Raw genomic sequence first — 25,645 nt, 5'->3', positions numbered from 1 at the left:
CAGAGATCGAACCCGCAACCTCCTGGCTCCTAGTCAGATTTGTGAACCACTGCGCCACGACGGAACTCCATACATTTGTTTTCTATGTCTGTGAGTTAATTCCTGTTTCGTAAACAAGTTCATGACCATGTATCATTTTTAAAGATTTCACGTCTAAGTGATATCATATGGTATCTGTCTTTCTCTGTCTGACTTATTTCACTTCGTAGGAAAATCTCTAGGTCCCTCCGTGTTGCTGCAAAGGGCAAAATTTCATTCTTTTCCATATATTCGCATACACCGTCCACGCCACGTTTCTTCACCCCTCCTCGGTTGACGGACATTGAGGTGCCTGCTTGGGCTAAGGTACATAGCGCTGCTATGACCGCTGGGGTGCATGTATCTTTTCAAATCCGAGCTCTCATCTTCTCCAGATGTGTGCCTAGGCGTGGGATTGCCGGATCATGTGGTGGTTCTATTTTTAGCTTTTCCTTTTTTTGGCTTTTTGGCTTTTCTGGGCCCGCTCCCGAGGCATATGGAGATTCCCAGGCTAGGGGTCGAAACGGAACTGTAGTCGTCGGCCTACGCCACAGCCACAGCCACGCGGGGATCCGAGCCACATCTGCGACCTACACCACAGCTCTCGGCAACGCCGGATCCTTAACCCACGGAGCAAGGGCAGGGGCGGAACCCACAACCTCATGGTTCCTAGTCGGATTCGTGAACCACTGCACCGCATCGGGAACTCCTATTTTTAGCTTTTCGAGGCATCTCCACACTCTTTCCACAGTGGTTGCACCAATTTATATTCCCACCAACAGTGTGGAAGGGTTCCGTTCTCTGTACACCCTCTCCAGCACGTGTCATTTGAAGCCTTTGATGGTGGCCATTCTGACAGGTGTGGAGATTGTTGATGGACACATGTTCGTGTGGGGCTTTGAAGGCCGTATTTTGATTAGAGAAACATCCATGAAATACGTATGAGAAGTAGCCCACGTCTCATCGACCCCTTGTGCTTTCATGACGTCTTTTATCCAGGGGTCTCAATGAACGAATTATGTCCAACGTCCGGAGCTGCTATCATTATTTCTATTTACGGACAGGGAGACAGAGGCGCACGGCGTGGTTCAAACACGCTGTTCTCAGCAGTGATGTTTTACTGGCATCCTGGGGATGCAAGGCACAAAGGTAAGTTCTTGCCTCAGGTCCTCGTGGTCCAGGACTCTTCTGGGGGCCTGGGGGCTGGCACTTGGCTCTCTTCCCTCTCCCCCAAAGGACCAAAGTGTCTGTGGCCTGGCAGAGTGACAGCTTTGCGTTAATGACCTACTCCGCATTTTTTTCCCACCGAGGAGATCAAAGACCGTCTCTGTCGCTGTCCTTTGATGTGTGTAATTATGTCCCGGAATCCCAAAGGCTCCCCGCGACCATCCCCGGCCCATCTGTGGCCTCCCGGCCCCCTCCTCTGCAGAGGTCGGGCCAAGGACCAGAGTCCCACACCTGACCTCTGTGTGTCTACCTCCTCTTTCTTCCGGTCTGTTTCAAATCTCTCCTTCTCATGGGGAGCTCCTCTACCTCCGTGCTGGGCCCAAACCTCCACACATCTTGAGAACGAGTTTAACCATCCTGTCTCCCCAGCATCTTCTGTTCCTTTTCTGTCCACAGGCCCTTTGATGGGACATAGGCAGGTATGCCTTCGAGGAACCAAGGGAAACAACCCAACACAACCAGACAGATACCTGGCCCTCCCTCCAGCTCCCTTCCCGGGTGGGGTGTGGCCCTCCTTCCCTTCTCTGTTGGTATGGAAAGTAACATCACGTCTCTTCAATCCAAGGAAATCTTGGTGACTCCATTTTGCTCCAGCTTGGGCTCAAACACCTTCCTGTGACCCCCCGCCCCCTTTCCCTCTTCTCCCAGTAACAATCTGTTTCAAATGAGCCCCCCGAGAAGAATGTGCGCCCTGACCTGACCCGTGGGAAGGGGACAGGTCCATCACCTGCGTTCGGGATGCACAGGGAGGGTCTTTTCTTCTCCACGTGCGCCCGCTTTTTGAGCACCGGCACCTCCTGCAGAAGGAAAGAGCCTTGTCGCGGTCTCCCCGTGTTCGAGGGTCTCATTTTCCGACACTGGCGATCCGAGCCACCTCCCCAACACTGGGGACCGTCTTTCTGAACCGCTGCCTGGGTCCCCCACAAGTCTCCCTCTGTAATCCAGTCTGCTGCCCGGACTCCATCCCAGGCCACCAGCACCGGAACCACGAACACCTGTCAGCTCATCCTTTTCTTCCCTGATGACGTCACCAAAGCCTTCTTCAGCAAGTTCCTCTCGAGTGCAGCCCACCGTTCTCGGGGGTTCCCCCTTGCCTGCCCTTCCCTCCGCTTCTCTTTCTCTTCCCACGGTCATGGGGCTTGGAACCCTTGATGGGAAGGTTTGCTAGGTCTTGGAAGTCCCAGGTAACAGGTGACAGTGTGGTGGGCGACAGCTAGATCCCCGTGGCCACCTCTCCCCCCATGGCCAGCATCTGAACCCTTCTCCTCCCTAACGGGCTCTCCTTCCTGGTTCCACCACATCTGGGAAGGTCACCCCAAGGTTACAACCTTCACATTGTGGGCTCGAGCATCTCTCCCGTTTCCGTCACCCCCTCACGGCTGCTCAAGCACAGGTGCTCAAGATGTTCCTTCTATAACCTGGAAATGTTTCCCGGGGTTCAGAGTCACCGTTTCCTTTCATTGCCCAATGAACCCCTTTGAGTCTCTTTCTGCGGTGACTGCAAGCAGCCCAGGGCCTGTCTCCTCAGCACCCCCTCTTCTAGATCTGCAGGCCAGGGCTGGCCAGTGTCTTGCTGCTGGAGGTACTGTCCTTCTTCCCTCGGCAAAGCTGCCTTTCACACAGTAATCACGCCGGCTGCAAAGGTTAACAAACCTTCCTGAGGTCTCGAGATGTCACGGAAGGGAGGGAATTGCTCTAGGACTGGATGTGAGGCTCACAGCTTCTCGGGTCCCCTGAGCGCGGGCTGCGTCCTCTCTCCAAGGTACCCCTGCTGGCTGCCCAACTCCGGCCTCTACTCCAGCGCCCCCAACCTTGGTTCCTGTCCACCTTCTTCACTGAGAACTGTCACAAGCTTTTTCTTTTCAGGCTGCACCTGCAGCACATAGAAGTGGCCAGGCCAGGGATGAAACCTGCACCACCACGGTGACAAGGCCAGACCCCCCTGCTGAGCCACAAGAGAGCCCCAAACGGTCACGAGCTTTGTGAAGGTGCTCTTCTCCCCAAGAATCTCACCTCCTCCTCGGGCAGCCCCCGCTCCACCTCTCTTTGCTCGAGGCCTGTGGCCGTTGCATAACCCGGAACGAGCTTTCCTTCTGAAATAAGAATCCTGCTGCCCTTCCTAGAACGTGGAATAGCTTTCGTTGGAGAAAAATCATCCGTTTTTCCCCTCATGCATGGTCTCGGCTGCCCTTGGGAACATGGGCTCTGTCTGGAACACTCTCCATCCACCTTCACCTGGTAGCTCGCACCTACCTTTCTAAACTCACTCGAGGTTGGCCTCTTTTGGGAAGCTTTTCTTTCCTTTTTTTTTTGGCTGCACCCGGGGTCTGCGGGCATGCCACAGCTGTAACCAGGGCCACAGCAGTGACCATGCCAGGTCCTTAGCCCCTGAGCCACAAGGGAACTCCCTGGGCAGCTTTTCTTGAGCCATGAAGCCCCTCCCCCCATTCTGATCCTGGAGTCTGGGGTCTAAGAGCTTCACAGGTCTGGCCACACAGCCCCAAACCCCTGGTTTATAGAGCTGTCTCCTCCACCGGATGCTAACGTCCTCGAGGGAGTCCTGTCCTCTTTGACAGGCGCCTAGGGAACAGCATCGTGCCGGTATACAGTAGGTGTTCAATACAGGCTCACGAAACGGATAAATGAAAATACCCTGAGCCTTATCCCACACCCGAGCTTCAGTCTCTCAGCACGCACACCACGCTACTGCAGATTTCTGGAGGGCTCATGGTTTCAATGTCCTAAGAATTATTTTATTCATTTTGAAAAGTAAGGATAAGTATGTATTATACGTACTGCAAAGTTCAAATAATACTTAAAATCAGAAAGAAGAAAGTAAGAATTATGGGAAACCTCGTTATTTAGATACAAGAAATCTCAACAATTTACTGGGTCTTCTTGGAGGCGTGTGTAGATTGAAGAAGCAGAATATACCAGGCCAGAATTGCCTCTTTGGCATAAGGATTATTTAGAGCCAATTTTTTTCTTTTTTTTTAAGAAACTGGAGAAGCAAGAGATACTGAAAACAGAGTAAAAGACTGCCCTTTAGTAGGGGAAATTTACATTTATAAGGGAAATCTGCATTTGTAAACGCGGCATTTCCCCCCCCCCCAACCCCATACCCAGAAGAGCTGGGGGTTCCTAATCCCTGAATGCTGACTGGGGAGGAGGCCACAGCTGAATCTGCATGACAACCGGACCTGGTAACCGTGCTTCCCCCCCATCCGCTCCCGGGGCTGCCTCCCCCCTCCCAACAGCATTCTTCCGTCTTTCTTTGAAGATGCTCTTTAAGGTGTGGCTTGGGCACCTCTGGGAGTTTACTATGGTACCTCCCTGCACCCCGAAGGCGTACATGTTAATAAACTTTTTTTTTTTTTTGCTTTTTAGGGCTGCTCTTGTGGCCTACAGAGGTTCCCAGGCTAGGGGTCGAATTGGAGCTACAGCTGCTGGTCTACACCACAGCCACAGCCACCAAGATCCGAGCCATATCTGCGACTGACACCACAGCTCATGGCAACACCAGATCCTTAACCCCTGAGCGAGGCCAGGGATCCAACCCGCATCCTCACGGATCCTAGTCGGTTTCATTAACCGCTGCACCACGGTGGGAGCTCCCTTTGGTCACACCTTTGGCCTATGGAAATTCCCAGGCCAGGGGCTGACTCAAGCAATGCCACAGCTGTGACAATGCCCGATCTTTTACTTAGGGACCGGCTCAGATTCGAACCTGAGCCTCCGAAGCAACTTGAGCCACTGCAGAGACAACATGGGATCCATAAATTTCTTTTTCTCCTTTATCTGCCTTCCATTATAGGGAGTCTCAGCCAAGAACTCAAAAGTGTACAGGAGACAGTGCATGTGCTCACACACACACACACACACACAAATGGATACAGTTTACAAAAACGGGATCAGGAGTTCCCATTGTGGTACGACGGGTTAAGCATCCGACTGCAGCGGCTCAGACTGCTGCAGAGGCATGGGTTCGATCCCCTGCCCATCCCAGTGGGTTATAGGATTCAGCATTGTTGCAGCCGTTGCATACATCACAGCTATGGCTCAGACTCAAATCCGGCCTGGGAACGTCCATAGGCAAGCTGGTGTGGCCACTTAAAAAAAAAAAATCCAACAAAAACGGGATCATATTTTATCCATTATCTCAGCAATGTACCTTGTATATATGCAATATTAATGACTATGAGTTCCCCCTGTGGCACAGTGGGTTAAGACTCCAACAGCAGGGTCTCTGGTTGCTGAGGAGGCATGGGTTTGATTCCCCAGCCTGGTGCCGTGTGTTAAAGGATCCGGTGTTGCTTCAGCTTAGGTCACAGCTGTGGCTCAGATTCAATCCCTGGCAGGGGAACTTCCGGATGCTGGGCATGCATAAAATTAAAAAAAAAAAAAAGTGTAACTACATTAGATCCCCCTATTATTTTTATGGCCTCTAGGCTCTTCTGGATAAGGAGGAACTGATGATTTGTCCAGTTGTGATCAAGAGCCTTGTATGCACCTGTTTTTCTTCTTTCCCTGTTCTTGGATTTATCACCTCAGCAAATTTTTACAGATGTTATTGTTCGATCAAAAGTCAATTTCACAGGACAGTAAAAATGCTAAATGGTCATTGAGCATCTTCACCTTTGGTTCCTGGACTCCTGGATGGGCTTGGCAGGTGTGAGGGCCTGCAGGTGCCCACGTGTCTACTAATTCTCTCCTATGACTTGACGTCTTGCTAGGGAGCAGTCCATGCCTGCTATCAGCTTCTGGAAGAAGGCATCGCATGGAAGAGGTAGTATTATTATTATTTTTTCTTTTGTCCACGGCACCAGAGGCATATGGAAGTTGCCAGGACCAGGGATTGAACCTGTGCCTCAGCAGTTCACTGCTGCAGAGACAGTGCAGGTCCTTAACCCACTGAGCTAGAGCGGGAACTCCCAGAAGAGCTACTATTTACAAATTAACAGCATACCTGCCGGGCACTGAACAAAGCACACATGACCAAGCTTCGCATGAAGCCCATTTATCTGCATCTTACAGATGCAGAAACAAAGTCACAATTCTCTCTACTCTTCCACCCATCCTGCAAGCCCCTAGCACCTCTCTCCCATACTCTGGCCACCCTCCCCAGGCCAACCCCGACCTCCGTGTCCGCATCTTGCCTCCTCACCCAGGACTCTTTCACTTCAGTTCAAATCCTTGTGTTCCCACTCGAAGTGCTCTTCCAGGGAGAGAGAGTTTCCAGCAGCAATGCGGCTGGGCTAACACTGTTTTTGAAATGTCTTTAACCTTACCTTGGGAGATCTCTGCTGACTCACAAGAGTTACCCAAATATGGAGTATTGTTTAATTTTCAGGGTGTTTGCTCTAGTTCTCTGAGAACGCCGTGTAGACTCCTTGCTTTGTGCTGGCTGGCTTATCTCATGATAAGGCTCTGCGCACTGACATGTTTTGTTTTGTTTTGTTTTTTGTCTTTTTGCCATTTCTTGGGCCGCTCTCGCGGCACATGGAGGTTCCCAGGCTAGGGGTCCAATCGGAGCTGTAGCCACCAGCCTACACCAGAGCCATAGAAATGTGGGATCTGAGCCACGTCTGCGACCTACACCCCAGCTCATGGCAACAGCGGATCCTTAACCCACAGAGCAAGGCCAGGGATTGAACTCGCAACCTCATGGTTCCTAGTCGGATTCGTTAACCCCCGCGCCACGACGGGAACTCCTGACATGCTTTAATAACTACTTTATTTATTTATTTTGGAAGGGAGGAAGACAAAGGTATTTGTGGCGAGGCACGGTGTACTATTTAAAATCTGTGTCTTGGGAGTTCCCCTGTGGCTCAATGGTAATACACCCAACTAGGAGCCATGAGGATGCAGGTTCGATCCCTGGCCCTGTCAGTTGGTTAAAGATCCAGCATTGCTGTGAGCTGTGGGCGTAGGCCGGAAGCTGCAGCTCTGATTCGGCCCCTAGCCTGGGAACTTCCATGTGCCTAGGGGGAAGCCCTAAAAAAAGAAACAAAGACAAAATAAATAAATAAATAAAATCCACCTCTCAGTGCCCCCTGCATTTAGATTAGCTGGCTTTTGAATGTGAGACGTCACCTGACAGCACTGTGAACCCCAGGCATGAAGGAAAGCTCAGGACCCTGCAGGCGGACACGTGGCCAGGGAGGTTCCAGGCTCTGGAGGAGGTCTGCGCTTTCCTGGGAGAGGCTCCAACCAAACTCCGATGCTCCTCCCTTGGCCCAGGGGTTTAAGTAGGTGCTAAAAACAGGAAGAGAGATATTTTGGAGATTAGGACCTTTCTGTTGCATCATTTGAAACCATTTTCTCCCATTCAGTGGATTTTTTTTTTTTTTAATTTAGCTTTTTAGGACTGCACCCAAGGCATATGGAGGTTCCCAGGCTAGAGGTCTAAGCGGAACTACAGCTGCCGGCCTACACCACAGCCACAGCCATGCCAGATCTGAGCCACATCTGTGAGCTACACCACAGCTCATGGCAATGCTGGATCCTTAAGCCACTGAGCAAGGCCAGGGATCAAACCCGCACCCTCATGGTTCCTGGCTGGATTTATTTTCGCTGAGCCATGATGGGAACTCCTGCCTTTTTGTTTTTATTTAAGGTTTCCTTTGCTTTGCAAAACTTGTAAATTTGATTAGGTCCCATTTTTTTTTTTTCCCCCGTATTGCTTTGGGAGACTGACCTAAGAAAACATTTGTAGAAAATAAAAAAAATAAAGTTACATAATCTTCTTAGAAAATGATGTAAAAGCTATTACTCTTTATAAACTGTAAATAAGATTTCTTATTAATGGAGTTCCCGTCGTGGCGCTGTGGTTAACGAATCCGACTAGGAACCATGAGGTTGCGGGTTCGGTCCCTGCCCTTGCTCAGTGGGTTAACGATCCGGCGTTGCTGTGAGCTGTGGTGTAGGTTGCAGAGGCGGCTCGGATCCCGCGTTGCTGTGGCTCTGGCGTAGGCCGGTGGCTACAGCTCCAATTGGACCCCTAGCCTGGGAACCTCCATGTGCCGCGAGAGCGGCCCAAGAAAATGGCAAAAAGACAAAAAAAAAGAAAAAGATTTCTTATTAATAACATTTAAATGACCAACTATCTGCAAAAAAAAAAGAAAACATTTGTAGGGTTGAAGTCAGAGAATGCTTTACCTATTTTCTCTTCTAGGAGTTTTATGGTGTCTTGTCGTAGGTTAAAGTCTTTAAGCCATCTTAAGTTTATTTTTGTGCATGGTCTAGCTTCATTGATTAACATGCAGCTGTTCAGTTTTCCCAGCACCACTGGCTGAAAAGACTGTTTTTCCAGTTTATATTCTTGCGTCCTTTGGATTAATTGACAATAGGTGCCTGGCTTGATTTACAACTTAACAGCAAAAAACAAAACCAAAAACAAGGAGTTCCCGTTGTGGCACAATGGTTAACGAATCCGACTAAGAACCATGAGGTGTCAGGTTCGAACTCTGACCTTGCTCATGAGGTTAACGTGAGCTGTGGTGTAGGTCACTGACGCGGCTCGGATCCCGCGGTGACTGCCGTGCAGGCCGGGAAGCTACAGCTCCGATTAGCCCCCTGGCCTGAGAACCTCCACATGCCACAGGACCGGCCCTAAAAAAAGCAAAAAGACCAAAAAAAAAAAAAAAAGAATGTGTAATGTACACACACACACACACACCCAGGTCACCTTGCTGCACAGCAGAAATTGACAGAACACTGTAAGTCATTTATTAAAAAAAACAAACAGGAAAAGAGAATTGACTCAGATGAAGAGAACTGCTTTCTTTTGCTCACAGCTCATCCGCTTGGACCCAGGTAAGTAGCACAACGAGGGTTTAAGAAACCCCAGAAACACCTGCACAAAATACAGACAGCCTGTGCCGGAGCGGAAGCCCGGCCGCCGGCTTGCGGGCACCGAAACAAAAGGCGGGGATCCGTACGCGCCACCCGCGAGGCGAGGCGAGGCTGTGTCCACCGCGCACGCGCGCCTCCTGCGGCTCCCCGGGCAGCGAGGAACCTTCGGGAAGGCGGGGTGGGCTGAGCGAGGCGCATGCGCGGCGTCAGGCTCGGGCGGAAGTGTCGTCGCCGCGCTGCCGCCGTGTGACGCACTTCCTGTTTGTTGTTGGAGAAAGGAGAGAAAGGAAAGCGCGAGGATCGTCGCCGCCGCCGCCAGCGCCGCCGTGCCGGAGCCGAGGAGACCTGGCCGCCGCCCCGCCGCGCCTTCCGCCGCCGGCTCCCGCGTCCTCGGTGAGGGTCGCCAGCGGCCGGGAGGCGGGCCCGGCGGCCGAGCTGACCCGCGCCCAGGCAGCGGCGTGTGGGGGCCGGGCCGCGGGGGGACGGGGCCGAGGGCCTGGGGACCCGGTCTGCTGGGGGGCGGGGGTGGATAGCGGGGCCGCCGGCCGGGCGGCGGCGGGACGGGGCCGGGGACGCGGGAGAAGGGGGCACACCGGGGGCCCAGAGCCGGGGCCGCGTGAGGGGCCGGGTCCAGCGCGTCCTCCGCGTCCGCTCCCTCCGCGTGGCCCCCTTCCTTGTCCTTGGGGCCCCGGGCGGCGGTTGCGGGGGGGGGGGGCCCGTGCCGAGGGCGGGCGCGGGGCCGGGGGGCCTTAGCAGCGGCCGGGGGAGGCGGGCTGCGGCGTGGGAAGCCTGGGTTTGGCTGTTCTTGAAGGCCCCACGTAGACGACCGTAAACCCAGAAGGAGGCAGAGTCGCGGGAGGAGTTTCGTGGGAGGCCGCCCTGCCCAGGACTGAGCCGGGAAGCGGGCGGGGGCCGCCGGGCCGCGTCTGGGACTCCCTGCTGGCTTTTCCGAAGTTTGTTGACCGTCGAAAAGCAACGCCTGGCTTTCGACTTGCTTAAAAAGCTAGTTTGCTTGGTTTCCCTTCAAGGCGTACCACAGTTTCTGTAGCTGAAGTTTCTACCGACTTTTGTTCAAGTAAGCAACGAGTTGACGCAAGAAGTGGAAATTGCGAACTTGGGTTGTCTCGCAGAAGGTTTTCCGAGTGAGTGGGTCGCTCCTGGGGCCCGTGAAGTTCACTCCTAACTCCCGTAAAACCGCGGAAAGCACACGACCCTTTGTGAACCGATTTCGCTGCCACCCAGCGGAGCGACTTGGGAAGAGTAGGCTGAACGGGCTTGTATTTTCAGCGTTTTTATTTCAGTGGTGGATTCGCAGTAAGGTTTTATGGTTAGAATCTAAAAAGGCAACTAGCTGATTTCGTGGAAAAGTTAGACTGAATGACCAAAAAAGGAAAGAGACAAACTCTTAACTATTTGAGCTTATTTGCTGGCTGTTCTTCAGGTTTTACTCACAGAGTTGCTAATAATTACGCATATCAGAATGCTTTCATGCTCTCTGAAAGGAATGTCCTACTTCCTCCCTCTGCCTTCTCTCCCCCCCCCCCCCATCCCCTGATGCTGTGAAGTTCGGTCCAGACTTTGTGGGTTCCAATTCGAGACCTTGGCTCCTGTGGGCTTAGGGCTTTTGTATTTGTATGGTCTGTAATAAAAATACGAGTGCCCTTTGTGCATATTATCTAATGAGCTGTGGAGTGTTTTGGGTTCTGCAGAGTGTGCATTTGGGGCGTAGTTTGTAGGTGTGGATGACTTGACAGAAAGTGGGAGGAGAACAAAAAGGGCTGAGAGGTTGATTTTTGAGATAATGCCTAACCAGGCCTGGTGTGGTGCTGCACGGGACGGGGGATTTGGCAGTTGGAGAGGTTTTGTAATTTTTTTTTTTTTCTGACTTGAAAGTGGTAGGTTTGGGAGACTTTTCAGGCCGCGGAACAGACTTACCTGGAGGGCTGGGTGGGGAGTATTGTTTGAGTAATGCTCTGACTGTTAAGTTATACGAGTAATAGGAGTGGTTTTAGGAATGGCTTTCCTCTTTAAGTACCCCCCAGCCCAGGTGTTAGAACCGAAAGTAGAACCGTTTTCCCGATTATCAAGTACTTTGTACAGTTTCAAGCTGTATTGGTATTCACCAATGAGGTGTTCCACTCAGCACACTCAAGGACCAGACTTGGGGCGGCTTTAGGGTGGTCTGCGTGCTTTTTTTTCTTTTTAAAGAGGCAGTTACTTTAACTTTGGTTTTCAGGATCGCAGGGTAATCCTGATCCGGTTGCCTTAGTGATGAAGTTTCCTCTTAACCTTAGCTGGGGTATAGTCAGCTTGGTCAAGGTCAGCAGCTACCTTGGCTAATGCTTAAGGATGATTAAAGGTCACTTCTAAGTGAAGGCAGTCAACCTTTCTATTGGCATATTGACATTTTAACAGGATTTTTAGAAAACTTTTTTTTTTTTTTGGTCCTTTCTGGTTCCGTGGAAATGATCTAGAATTCGTAGGAAGGTGTTCCGTGTTAAAAATCAGGTTTGTTTAAAATTTGTCCAGGACCCCACCTAGTGGTGGAAGCCTGGTAACTGCAGGCTTATTAGTGAATTAGAATGGGATCAGCGGCGAGACTGCTGTGCTGTTGTTTTTCTTTGGTCAATAGAGTTTGAGAGAACCTGCAACTTGAGGAAAGTGAGGTGAATGAGAAGAAAAGTGAAGATAAGAACAGGGATAGAAATGATAATGTAGGACTAGAAAGGCAATTTTAAAGACTCATTGGGGAAAATGGCTTACTGGAGATGTCAACTAGAAAAAATTGATGTTTTTATTGCATGTTGATTATAAGGTGTTTTTTCAAACTTTGTGTTTTTAGGGAGACATCCCCCCAAAAAAGTTGACTTCTGCTGTTTTAGTATCCTCCTTAATAAAGAAGTAAATTTTGTTTGGACTGTGTGCTCTAGAGTGCAAGCTCATGCCTGTTCATTCTTTGATCAGGGAAATGAAACTTTTACTTTGCTTCTGAACTGGGGAAGAAAAATAAGTAAACTTAAAAAAAAATTGAATTTATTTGGGGGGGGAGGTTGCGCCCTTGGCATGTGGAGGTTCTCTGGCCAGGGATTTAACCTGCACCACAACAGTGACCTGAGCTGCAGCAGCGACAGTGGCAACGCTGGATTCTTAACCCACTGAGCCACCAGGGAACTCCTTATTTTAGAAGGCTTAAGCTTAGCTGCATGGATCAGTTGTCTGGAAGGGAGATTTCCTCAGGCAGCATGTGATTTTGTGCCCTTTAAAAATTCTCATCCTGCCTTTTACCAACAAAGGTGTTACCGGTTTGCCCTCTGATGGTGTGCTGCTGCCTCTGGTGTGATCTTTGGGCAGGCCTGGGATGTTAGTTCTGTGTCCTCTGTGACTGTAGCTTGTCCTGGACCTAGAGTGTCAGAAAGTATGGGTTGAATCATACGTGTATCTTTTCCCCTGATTACCCTTCTGTGGTGGATAATGGAATCCAGAGTTTGGGAAAGTTGGAGAAAATACAAATAACATACAGGTTTAGGTCACAGGTACCAGGACTGATTCTTGCCGTGTGTTGTTTTAGTGGAAGGAAGTTCGTTATGCCTGTAAGTGTCTAATAGGTGATGAGTGCCACTGGAAAGAATGGCCTTGGATCTGGAGTTACAGAGGAAATAACATGCTTTGTCTGCTTCAGGAATATTTGAAGGCGTGTTGGGGAAGAACAGAATATGTAAGTAGATGATCTGTGATAAGGAATGATATAATTCACTCCTGGGTTTTTTTCCTCTTACCTGTGTGTGTGTGTGTGTGCGTGTGTGTGTGCGCGCGCGTGTGTCTGCTGGGAATTCATCAGGTAATGACACTCAGAAACTTACTCATGTTTATCATTTATTTCTTTTCAAACTTGCCTAACGCTACACCATTAAGCACATAGTATTGCACAGAATTAGTTTTGTGTCACAACATGAATTCAACATTTAAATGCGTACTTTAAAATTTAATTTTTCTTAGTGGAAATAATATTTTGATTTGCTGGGGACCCTTCCATGCACAGATTGCATATGTAAAACCGTGTGCAGTGAGCAGCGATCTCTCCGAGCTGGATAGCAGTGAAAGGCTTTTTGGAATGACGACGTTCCCCCCCCTCTCCTTCAGCTCCATCTTCACCATGGAGCCTCTTGGATTGGAGTGGAAGGAAGGAGCATTTCTATTGCAAGCAGAGCACGTTTTCTTAGATGGAGAGATAACTTGAGCGAAATCTCCTGGGTGGGAGGATGGTTGCTTTAGCCCAGTGTACACACCTTATTTGTGTGGATGGGCAAGATTTGAGACGGAGATTAGCAGAAGACCTCAGGATGCAGAGGTGTCTGTGTCACAGTCCAGGCTTGAGTCACGGATAATCTTATAGTCGGTGCAGCCAGGACATCGGGCGCGTATCTTCTGTAAGTGTCATTAACAACATGGGCCATGTGTGATGGCTTGGAAATTCTCTAGAAAATAAAGATTTGTACTTTTTTTTTTTTTAATTTAATGGCTGCTCCTGCGGCATATGGAACTTCCCGGGCTGGGAATTGAATCGCTGGATCCTTTAACCCACTGTGGTGGGCTGGGGATCGAACCTGCACCTCTGTAGCAACTTGAGCTGCTGCAAGTCAGATTCTTAACCCACTGTGCCACAGCGGGGACTCCCAGATATTTGCAACTTAAAGGGGACTGTTATGCTGTTCAAAAACCTTGGCTTTTTATTTATTTATTTATTTTGCTTTTTAGGGCAGCACCTGTAGCATGTGGAAGTTACCGGGCTGGGAGTTGAATCAGAGCTGCAGCTGCAGGCCTGTGCCACAGCCACGCAGGATCCGAACCACATCTTTGACCTACACCACAGCTCAGATCCTTAACCTGCTGAGTGAGGCCAGGAATTGAACCCGTGTCCTCATGGATCCTAGTGGGGTTCGTTACCACTGAGCTGTGAAGGGAAATCTGACCTTGGCTTTTTAGAGCTGACTCATCCTGGAGGCCCCCCCCCCATCCTGCATGATGGGTATTTTCTCAGTCACCTGATACAGATGTCTAAAACGAGGTTCCCAGCCGAACACTGCCGGTCTGGAGAGCATCTTTGGAATGGGCCTGGAAGTGACACGTTCCTTTTTCTTCTCTGTGCAGCCAAGTGCCCTTCTCTCTCGGGACTGCCATTCTGTGTAGGTTTCTGTTCTCACCCGTTCTTCCTTTCTCTGGAGCCCCTCTGCCCTCAGCACTTGGCTGCTTTATTCTCTCTGACGCGCTTCAGCGTCCGAGTTTCACTCGGCCCGTGTGGGAGGAGCACGGTTGACCTCCCGTGTGCTCCCAGCATCTGATGACAAACATCTCCGTTGACGGCGGAAGATGAGGAGTTAAAGCTTGACTTGCAGTGACCCCAAGCCTCTGTCCGGTGTGATCACAACATCAACAGGCCAACAGTTAGGTGGAAAAATGGGCAAAGGACGTAACACAGTTCCTAGTGAGTCCTTGGAGGTAGCTTTTGAACGTGGAGATGCTTCGCCTCATGAGCGTGATACAGACCAGACTTCGCCTGACTGCTTGGAAAAATCAAACGGGTTAGTAATTGTTTCTGAGGGCTGGGGAAGTGGGAGCCCGAGGATGCTGGTTAGGGGATAAGTTGGTTCAGCCTCTGTGGAAGGCAGGCAGGCAGGTACCGTTTTACTTTCTATTTGTATTGCTTTTTAGGGCCATACCCGCGACATGTGGAAGTTCCCAGGCTAGGGGTGGAATCGGAGCTGTAGCCTCTGGCCTGCACCACAGCTCGTGGCAAAGCTGGATCCTTAACCTACTGAGTGAGGCCAGGGATCGAACTTGCTTCCTCATGGGTATGAGTCAGGTTCCTTTCTGCTGTGCCACAACGGGAACTTGCACAAGATTTCTTGACATCTTTTCGTGTAACAATCATGGTTGTGTATGGACCCCTTTTATGATACTTGAATGACCCTAAACGGCTTCCAGAATACCTCCCCCCTTCCTCCCTCCTTCACTCCTGCTGTCATTGCACTGATTCAGATGCGCATCACATTGGATTATTTTACTAATGGTCTCTACCCCCCATAGCTCTTCTTAGTCCACCCTGAGAGTCTTTTCAAATACACTCCATTTACTGCTTTTAAAAACCCTTCTGCTTGTACTCAAAAAGTTCTCATTTTTTTTTAGCATGCTTTAAAATTCTTGAATTGTATTTTTTGTCTTGAGCCCCTTAAGTGAACTTCTTGTCACTAAATTTGTACTCTCACATGGCCCGTGTTCTCTAATGTTTTCGGTGCATAACCTGTGCTTTTGTCTGAGATAATTGTCCCCCTTTTTTGCACAGGGGCTTCTTTCTGTTCTTTGGTGAATGGAAGTATTCTTTTTTTTTTTTTTTTTTGTCTTTTGTTGTTGTTGTTGTTGCTATTTCTTGGGCCGCTCCCGCGGCATATGGAGGTTCCCAGGCTAGGGGTTGAATCGGAGCTGTAGCCACCGGCCTCCGCCAGAGCCACAGCAGCGCAGGATCCGAGCCGCGTCTGCAACCTACACCACAGCTCACGGCAACGCCGGATCGTTAACCCACTGACCGAACCCGCCACCTCATGGTTCCTAGTCAGATTCGTTAACCACTGCGCCACGACGGGAACTTCTCTTTTTTTTTTTTTTTTGAGTCCACTCCACATCAACTACCCAAGCCAACGCCGGATCCTTAATCCACTGAGCGAAGCCAGGGATCGAACCTGTGTCCTCTCGGGTACTAGTCAGGTTCGTTTCCTCTGGGCTGTGACGGTAACTTCCACATGGTGGTTTTTACTGAATGTGAGTGTGTGGTTAGTATCGGGGAAGTTTCTGTCCGTTGGGCCAGAGGGCCAAGGTAGAATTGACCGAGCAAGCTGTAAACTCCACTTATTGGAAGAGCCCAGCTGCACAAGGGGAATAGGAGGAGGAGGAGGAGGCGGGACAGTGGCTGCAGGCTTAAAAACACCAGGGCTTTCCCATTCTGACTCACTGCACTTAGTACAATCAGCTCTAGTTGCTGTCATGTTGCTGTGAATGGCTTGATTTCGTTTTTTGTATGTATATATGTACCACATCTTAATCGTCTGTTGTGGACGTTTACTAGTTACACGTGAAATCTAAAATAGGGCACACATAGGAGTTCGATCCCTGCCCTTGCTCAGTGGGTGAGGATCCGGCATTGCCCAGGCTCCACTGTAGGTTGCAGATGTGGCTGAGATCTAGTGTGGCTGTGTCTGGGGTAGGCTGACCACTGCAGATCCCTAGCGTGGGGACTTCCATAGGACATAGTTCAGTCCTAAAGAGGAAAAAAATGGCACAAATGAACCCATCTCCACAACAGAAACAGACTCACAGACCTAGGGAACCGACCTCTGGTTGCCGAGGCGAGAGGGAGTGGGATGGAGTGGGAGTTTGGGGTTCGTGGATAGGGCAAGCTATTAGGTTTTTTTGTTTATAAAGATTGTTACTCTTGTTCCTTGTAGTTGATTTACAGTGTTCTGTCACTATCAGCTGTACAGCAAAATGACCCAGTCATACGTATATATATATATAGTTGTTCTCATATTACCCTCAAGTCCTGTTCCAGTACATGTGACTACAGCAGGGTCTCAGTGCTCAGCCGCTCCACATGCAGAAAACTTCGGTTCAGAGCGGATGCACAACACGGTCCTCCTCCTCTAGAGCCCAGGGAGCGCCTGTCCCGTCTCCTGGGATGGACCACGGTGGAAGAGAATAGAAAGAGTATGTGTACGTGTGGCTAGTCTCTGCTCTGCAGCAGAATTTGGTTCAACATTGTAAATAGCTGTACTTCAGAGAAAATTAATGTTTTAAAAATGAGAAAAACAAAAAGAGCCGGCTTAGCGGAGCTTGCTTTGGTCGTCCCGTGTTTCCCCAGAGAGTTGCCGAGGCATGGGCGACTGAGTCAGCGTGGGCAGAAGGGTGGTGGCGGGCCTCTTACCTTCCGCTGGTGCGGCCGGAGCTTGTCCTTACCAGTGCTGGGTTCTGGGTCGAGGAATTGCAGCTTTGGAGGTTGCCCACGGCAGGGACCATAGTCGTGGTCTTGGGGTAATCGCAGTATGTGGTCTTGGAGTGTGAGGATGCGATGGCCTGGGGAGTGCAAACTTCACGAAGTTTCAGTGCTCGAGGAAAGCTGTGTGGATGAGCGATTTATGTATGTATTTAATTTTTTAAACGTTCTCCGATACATTGTTTTTTCCCTACTGTACAGCAGGGTGCCCCAGTTACACATACATGTGTAGATTCTTTTTTCTCTCATAATCATGCTTCATCATGAGTGACTAGACAGAGTTCCCAGTGCTACACAGCAGGATCTCATTGCTCATCCATTCCAGAGGCAGTAGTCTGCATCCATTAACCCCAAGCTCCCGGTCCATCCCACTCCCTCCCCTGTGGATGAGCCATTCAGATGCGTCCTGTAACCTGAGCAAAGTGCTGAACTCTGCTCCCTGGGGACCCCACTGTTCAGCCGGAAGAAGAGTGGGGACTGTTTTAACTGTAGTTAAGGCTTAACTTAACTGCAGTTAAGGCTGCTTCCTGGGGTCTGTTCAGGCCGAGGAGATTTGGAATAGTTAGTGGTTTTTGTAGTGGGGGTGCTTTATGAAGCAAAGTTTGAACTTAGCTTCTTAAGAGGTCCGTTTTGTTTAACAAGAATGTGCCAGTGCTGCTGGACCAAGTCTGTGCCTTGAGAACCACTCTTAGTGGGGTTTTAGGATAACAGCTTTTTTTTGAATTCTATCATATATTGGCTGGAGTTCTTATGTTGGCTTGTCAACTCTTTGGTTTCAAGTGTGGTTTGCATAGGAAGGGCGTATAGTACATGCTTGACTTTTTAATTCTGATATGTGTGCTTGAAGTGCATGGTAGTCGTTCCAGTTGTAAGAGAAATAAGCCCTGGGGCTGTCGTGTGCAACAGAAGAAGTTAGTTAATACTGCTGTGTGTTCTCATCACAAGGAAAAAACACGTATCTCTAAGATAGTTGATGAACTGTGATAATCGTGTAAGCAGCTCATCATACTGCCCAGCTCAGCTGTGCCTTCGTTACATCGCAGCAAAACTGGCAGGAAAAACGCGTGGCAGTCCCTCTGCGGCTCAGATTCCCTTCTGGTCTGTGGGTGCGTCGTCAGTTTTGTTCCATGTCATTTTGACCTGGCTGTACTTTGTCTTTTGACTTATTTTTTAACTTTTTACTTTGAAACTATTTTATGTTTACTGCCGAGTTGTAAGGATGTACCAGTTTCCATGTATACCCCTTGCCCAGCCTTCTTTAATATAGCACGTGTGACCAGTGCGTTGATCCAAACTAGAAATTCATGTTGGTACTGTGCTGGTGCCTACAGACTTCGCACCAGTGTTCCCCTGACATTCTTTTTTTTTTCTTTTTTGTTGTTGTTGTTGCTATTTCTTGGGCCGCTCCTGCGGCATATGGAGATTCCCAGGCTAGGGGTCCAGTCGGAGCTGCAGCCACCGGCCTACACCAGAGCCACAGCAACACGGGATCCGAGCCGCGTCTGCAACCTACACCACAGCTCACAGCAACGCTGGATCGTTAACCCATTGAGCAAGGGCAGGGACCGAACCCGCACCCTCATGGTTCCCAGTCGGATACGTTAACCACTGCGCCACGACGGGAACTCCCCCTGACATTCTTTTCTTGCCCCAGACACCAGTCCAGGAGCCCAGATGGCACTCAGTTATCTTTTTTTTTTTTTCTTTTTATGCCACACCTGTGGCATGTGGAAGTTTCTGGGCCAGGGGTTGAATTGGAGCTGCAGCTGAGGCCTCCACCACAGCCACACTGAATCTGAGCCACATCTGTGTTCTGCGCCACAGCTTGCTGCAGCGCCGGATCTTTAACCCACTGAGCAAGGCCAGGGATTGAACCCACATCCTCATGGATACTCTGTTGTGATGTATTAGCTGCTGAGCCCCAACGGGGACTCATTTACTTAGTCACCTTCACGCTGGCACGGTTGTACAGTCTTGTCTTGTTTTTCTTGATCAGACCTGTACTTTGTGTTAGCATCTTTTATTTTGTTGACAGTATGTCCTAGGCTCATCTTGTACCTTTTTGCTGCCCCAGACCTAGCAGTAGCTGGTGCGGTAAAGTGCCCCTCTGTTAATCCCCACTGGAGCGGATAGTGTCCTGTAGAGCTGGTTTTGTCTGGTGCTGGAGGGCGCGTTGTATGTGTTGTGATAGCGTCTGTGTATTTATAGGCGGCCTTGCTGTGCGAAGAGGCCCCACAGTATTTCTGAGTAGGGTGTCTGGTGTCATTGAAGACAGAGAACAGCGAAGGGATTTGAGAGATCCTGCAGTTAAACCAGGAAAATGGGGTTAATTTGCTGTGTTGTGGAAGCAGCTTGGGAGCTGGGGGTAGACTTTACTGGGGACAGACCAGGTGTGGGAGGTGGGGAGAACCGAGGGTCAGATTTGGTTGTGTTCTATTCGGGACATCTGTCAGAGGGCCAAGTGGCCCCATCAAGATGCCAGCTGTCTATTTGTGTCTGAAGTGAGACCTAGGACTGGAGCTCACGTTAGGGAATCACTGCTGCATGAATGGAGCGGATGGAAACTCGGGGAGGAAGGTGGGAAAGGGGCTTTGAGCCCCTGTTTTGCGGCATTTAGCATGTGGTGCATTGAGGGGGGCAGGTGGGAGGGGAACCAGGAGACCCCGTGTGCTTAGGGCCCTGGGCAGTCAAACGGCAGGAAGTTGATGGGGGGGGGGCGTCTTCCTCTTGGCCTGAAGTCGGACTAAGTGTCATGTGGGGGGGAGGGGGGGCGCTTGGTGCTGGACGGGACTGGGACTGTGGAGGCAGGCTGCGCCAGGAGTTTTTTGCCAGAAGGGCGTCTGATTGGTCTCCTTCAGTTCATTTGAACCTTCTCCCTTCTAGAGAGAAGAGCCAGCATTGGCGTGAGTGGTGCTTGTGTCCCAGGCCCTGTAATGGGTGATGGTCTTGTGCTCCCTCAGTCCCTGTGACTGACCCGTGGTCACAGCATTCACCGAAGGCGGGCTGGCCCCCAGCCCAAGCCCGTGTGCCCATGTCTGCGCCGACGGCCCCCGTCATCTCTGCAGGCACTGGCCCTGCATTCCAGATTTGGACTTAGGAGAGCACAAGCTTTGAGTTGGTAGCAAAAGTGTCTAAGCTGTGGCATCTGACCCCAGGTGACCTCTGGTCACATGCGGCTCAGGTGCTGGTTCGACTTTTGGGAAAGGGGAGCTTCATCCTGGGCAGACTGGTCGTGTTTTTTCGCAGCTCTGTCACTGCTGGGCACTGCCGAGATGCCCCTGGGCAGCGCCTCTGGGGCTCTGAGTGAGGCGAGAGAAGGCATAGCTAGTTACGCCTGATGAGGTGCTGGCTGCTGCTCTTGCCTGTGTCTAGTGGCAGTAGGGGTGAAGCTGCACTGCTCCCACTGGCCTTCTCTTCTGTGAACCTGTCAACCTCTACGCTGACCTTGCTGCTCTTGAGGGCCAACCAGTGTGCTTTGAATTTTGTAACTACCAGTGAGGAATCCTTTTATGATCGGGTGCTGATAAGTGATTGCATTTGAAACAAATTCCCTTTTTATGGAACACATCCAGACCCAATTGAAAGAAGAAACTCAACACTGAATAACCACCTACCCAAAGGGACTTTCTCCAGCTAGTATTTTGGTTTCTCTGTTACATATCTATCCCAGCTAATTGAATTTTAACTTTAGGAGTTCCTGTCGTGGCGCAGTGGTTAACGATTCCGACTAGGAACCATGAGGTTGCGGGTTCGATCCCTGGCCTTGCTCCGTGGGTTAACGATCCAGCATTGCTGTGAGCTGTGGTATAGGTTGCAGATGCGGCTCGGATCCCGTGTTGCTGTGGCTCTGGCGTAGGCTGGTGGCTACAGCTCCGATTCGACCCCTAGCCTGAGAACCTCCATATGCCGCGGGAGCGACCCTAAAAAAGACAAAAAAAAAAAAAAGAATTTTAACATTAAGTCGAAGGAATTACAGGAAAATAGTAATCACATAGATTTTTTTCTCCCTATTTTTTCTTTTTCAGGGCTGCACCCACAGCATCGGGAATCTCCCAGGCTAGGGGTCGAGTCAGAGATGCAGCTGCTGGCCTACACCACAGCCACAGCAGTGCAGGATCCGAGCTGCCTCTGCAACAGCAATGCCAGATCCTTATCCCACTGAGCGAGGCCAGGGATCAAACCCACAGCCTCATGGTCACTAATTGAATTTGTTTCTCTTGTGCCACAATGGGAACTCCAGGATACTTATTTTTATATTGTCAAGATTGGCAAATCTTGTAGTCTGAGTTCTTAACCTTCTAACATCTAGAACTATTAATATATTTGAGGTTCTAAATTTCACTTTGGTCAGTTGATATGTAGTTCATGTACTTGTAAATATATCCTAATATCTTTGATTTCTTTGATCCAAGGACTTTTTCTTTTCTTTTTTGTCTTTTTAGGGCCGTAACTGTGGCATATGGAGGTTCCCAGGCTAGGGGTCGAATCAGAGCTACAGCTGACAGCCTACACCACAGCCACAGCAACACCAGATCCAAGCCACATCTTCGACCGACACCACAGCTCACGGCAACACTGGATCCTTAACTCACTGAGTGAGGCCAGGGATCAAACCCGCAACCTCTTGGTTCCTCGTTGGATTCGTTTCCACTGCACCATGACGGGAACTCCAGGGCTTTCTTTAAAAAATTTTTTCTTTGTCTTTTGTTTTTTTAGGGCCTCATCCATGGCACGTGGAGGTTCCCAGGCTAGGGGTCGAATTGAAGCTGCAGCTGCCCGCCTACACCACAGCCACAGCAGTGGGGGATCCGAGCCATGTCTTTGACCTACACCACAGCTCATGGCAACGATGGATCCTTAAGCGAGGCCAGGGATTGAACCCACATCTGAAATCTACACCACAGCTCACAGCAACGCTGGATCCTTAACCCCCACTGAGTGAGGCCAGGGATCGACCCTGCGTCTCAGGAATGGTCTTCAGGTTTTTTCCACGGAGCCGTGATGGGAAGACCGTAACTTACTGTTTCATGAAACAGGATGTGCCCTGTTTCCAAGTGAACACCCCGGTGGTGTGACGTGCGCTCTGCTGTGTGTTCGTCGGCACTTGTCTCCGGAACGTCCCCACCTCCCACGGTGAGACTCTCGCGTCAGACAGTAACTCCCCCTCCCTGGCCCCTGGCGTCCTGAAGGTTTCCTTTTTGCCTTGTAATGCTGTTCCTGATTTGGATGCTTTTGAGGGCATGTTAGTTTTAGAATTCCATGTTTATCCTTGTGACGTTCCTGAAAATGCCCATATTTCTGTGCTTCCTGCCTGAGAGTCCTGCTGCCATGCACACCCTTTCGTAGTGTTTGCCTCATGCCTCTTTCCTGCCCTGTGAGCTTGCATTTTTCTGTCTCATAACAGTGTCCAGTTGACCCTTGACCAACGTGGGGGTTAGGGGTGCTGACCTGTTGCAGTGGAAAAGTCTGTGGATGACTTTTTGCTTGCATCTGCAGCATATGGAAATTTCTGGGCCAGAGAGTGAATCCAAGCCGCGTGTGTATTGCACATGCTGTATCCTTAGCCCGCTGTGCCTATAAGGTGGGAACTCCTTATATGACTTTTGACTCCCCCAAAACTTGGCTAATAGTCTTCTGTTGACCAGACGCCTTACTGTTAACATAGTTTGTGTGTTACATGTGTCACATGCTGTATTTTTAAGATAAAGGAAACTCGAGAAAATATTAGAAAATTATAGGCGTTCCCATTGTGGTGCAGTGGAAACGAATCTGGCTAGGAACCATGAGGTTGTGGGTTCGATTCCTGGCCTTGCTCAGTGGGTTAAGGATCCGGTGTTGTCACGAGCTGTGGTGTTAGGTCGCAGACACGGCTCGGATCTCATATATATATATGAGAAAAACAGGCTTACTGTATTGTTTTTATTGGTACTGTATGTTTATATTATCTCTTGAGAAGATGAATTGTCAGGACCTCATCAGTATCATATGATACAAAATGCTGTAGATGTTACATGTGTATCTAACACAGGACAGCACATGAATAGATAATGTGGGAGTTGCTGATGTGGCTCAGTGGGTCAGGAACCCGATAGAGTGTCCGTGAGGATGTGGGTTTGATCCCTCACCTTGCTCAGTGGGTTAAGGATCTGGCATTGTCACAAGCTGCGGCATCCGTTGTAGGTGTAGCTTGGATCCACTGTTGCTGTGGTATAGGCCTCAGCTGTAGCTCTGATTCAAGCCCTAGCCTGGGAACCTCCATATGCCACAGGTGCAGTCCTAAAAAAAAGCAAAAAAAACCCCAAAAAACAAAAAACCCCACTCTTGACTAGTTTCCATGAGGTTGTAGGTTTGATCCCTGGCCTCGCTCACTGGGTTAAGGATCCAGTGTTGCTGTGGTTTGGGTCATGGATGTGACATGGATCCTGAGTTGCTGTAGCAGTGGTGTAGGCTGGCAGCTGCAGCTCGGATTCAACCCCTACCCTGGGAACTTCCATATGCCTCAGATGTGGCCCTAAAAAGAAATTCATGTTTGTTTATAGGTATGATGATTCATGCGTTAAATCATGAAGCAGCAGCAGTATGATTGCTTTATGGTTGCCTAGTATAATGGATAGAATTACTCCATGATAGCCTAGCCTCTCCACAATGAATGAAAGGTTACAAAGTTCCCCCCCCCCATCTTTTGTCTTTTTTGTTGTTGTTGTTGTTGCTATTTCTTGGGCCGCTCCCGCGGCATATGGAGGTTCCCAGGCTAGGGGTCCAATCGGAGTTGTAGCCACCGGCCTACGCCAGAGCCACAGCAACGCGGGATCCGAGCCGCATCTGCAACCTACACCACAGCTCACGGCAACACCGGATCGTCAACCCACTGAGCAAGGGCAGGGACCGAACCCGCAACCTCATGGTTCCCAGTCGGATTCGTTAACCACTGCGCCACGACGGGAATTCCACAAAGTTTTTGATATACAGTATTCACACTTATTCATAATGCAGTATAGGAAACGTTGCATTTTTAAAAACCACTTACCTGCTGTGATGGGAGGGAGAGATACACAGTCAGTGCATAATAGAATTCTTTGAAAGCAAAGTTATAAAACAAAACTAAAATATTACTAATTTTATGTTAAGTATAATTCACCTTATGCCTGTATAAAGATAGACTAGTATCTACAGTATGCATTTTACATTTGTGACATGTAACTTTTCCTAAATTTTTTCAATATTTTTAGGTACATGCTTTTGCTGTGAGTTTTTTCAGGTTGTTGCAAATCTCCAAAAAATTTACCAGTTTTCTCCCCCATTTTTGGCCACCCCATGGCAATGTGAAGTTCCTGACCAGGGATCAACTGTGATCCACAGCTGCCCCCTAAGCTGCAGCAACCCTGGATCCTTAACCCACTGTGCCGGGCTGGGGATCGAACCTACGTCCCAGTGCTCCCAAGACACCGCTGATACTGTTGCTTCAGAATGGAAACTCCACCAGTATATTCGCTGAAAAAAATCTGCATACAAGTGGACCTGTGCGGTTCAGACTTAGTTACCCAAAGGTCAATTGTAGTGTCTTAGAACTTCAGTTTGAATGAAGTGAAGGTACGTGAGGTGCACTTTGACCTTACCCAGCGTCTGTCAGTTAACAGCTCAGTTAGCTGGAGAAACAAGCTTGCTTTTAGGGTGTCTTCAGTCTTTAGTTATTGTTTTATTGAAGTATTTGAATTGAATTGATGTTTATAGAACACTGAGAATTAATGCCTGCTACAAGGGTTTTGTTAAGGCTAAGTTTTTGTTAAAAAAAAAAAAGCCTTTTTACACTCTTTTCTATGCTTTTTTCCTCAAAAAGTACACTTGTGCAGCCCGCCCTCTTGATTTTTCTTGATTTTTCTCTTTTAGGGCCTCACGTGTGGCATGTGGAGGTTCCTAGGCCAAATCAGAGCTGCAGCTGCCAGCCTGCTCCACAGCCACAACCACGTGGAATCCAGGCTGCACCTGTGGCCGACACCACAGCTCATGGCAAGGCCAGATCCTTAGCCCACTGGGCGAGGCCAGGGATTGAACACACGACCTCACGGGTGCTAGTTGGAGCCACAACGGGAATGGCCTCCGTTTTCTTTTTAAAACTTTGTTTTTAGAAATTGAGATGTAGTTGATTTGAGATGACATGCTGGTTGGAATCATTTATATTGTTGCATTGTGGTTACACCTGAGTTAGCGGACACTCTCATTATGAAAGTATCATTTCTGTTTTGCCCCGAGGACATTTGGGGCCTAGCGTCTTAGCACCAGAGTGTGTGACAGGCACTGTTGGCAGTAGTCGCTCTGCTAGGCATTAGGTCTCCCTAGCGTAGTCCCTCGGCCCGCGGGGACCGCCATCGTACTGTCTCTGCTCTTGTGGATGCCGCGTATAACTGATACCGTCAGGGTTTGTCTCTCAGCTTGCTTGCTCAGCTGTGTCTTCTGCGAGTGTGTAGCCTTCCGTTTTAGCTGCGGGCGCTCCTTGCGGCTGCCCAG

At 49.7% G+C, this 25,645-nt stretch overlaps 1 protein-coding gene across 2 annotated transcripts in view; it reads left to right on the top strand.

Annotated features, from left to right (window-relative positions):
* Positions 1-9,358: 9,358 nt before the first annotated feature.
* Positions 9,359-25,645, top strand: part of DNAJB6 (DnaJ heat shock protein family (Hsp40) member B6) — a 55,679-nt gene continuing 39,392 nt past the window's right edge. Inside the window, exon 1 of one of the 2 annotated variants that reach the window (XM_047763764.1) lies at positions 9,359-9,492. The gene's annotated coding sequence lies outside the window, so the exon portion shown is untranslated. The remainder of the gene's footprint in view (positions 9,493-25,645) is intronic. The other variant, XM_047763766.1, reaches the window with a different exon arrangement.

Source organism: Phacochoerus africanus, chromosome 16 (genome assembly GCF_016906955.1).
Source record: "Phacochoerus africanus isolate WHEZ1 chromosome 16, ROS_Pafr_v1, whole genome shotgun sequence".
Lineage (NCBI taxonomy): Eukaryota > Metazoa > Chordata > Mammalia > Artiodactyla > Suidae > Phacochoerus > Phacochoerus africanus.
The sequence above is the reverse complement of the archived record's forward strand: the minus strand, read 5'-3'. Positions and strand labels throughout refer to the sequence as shown.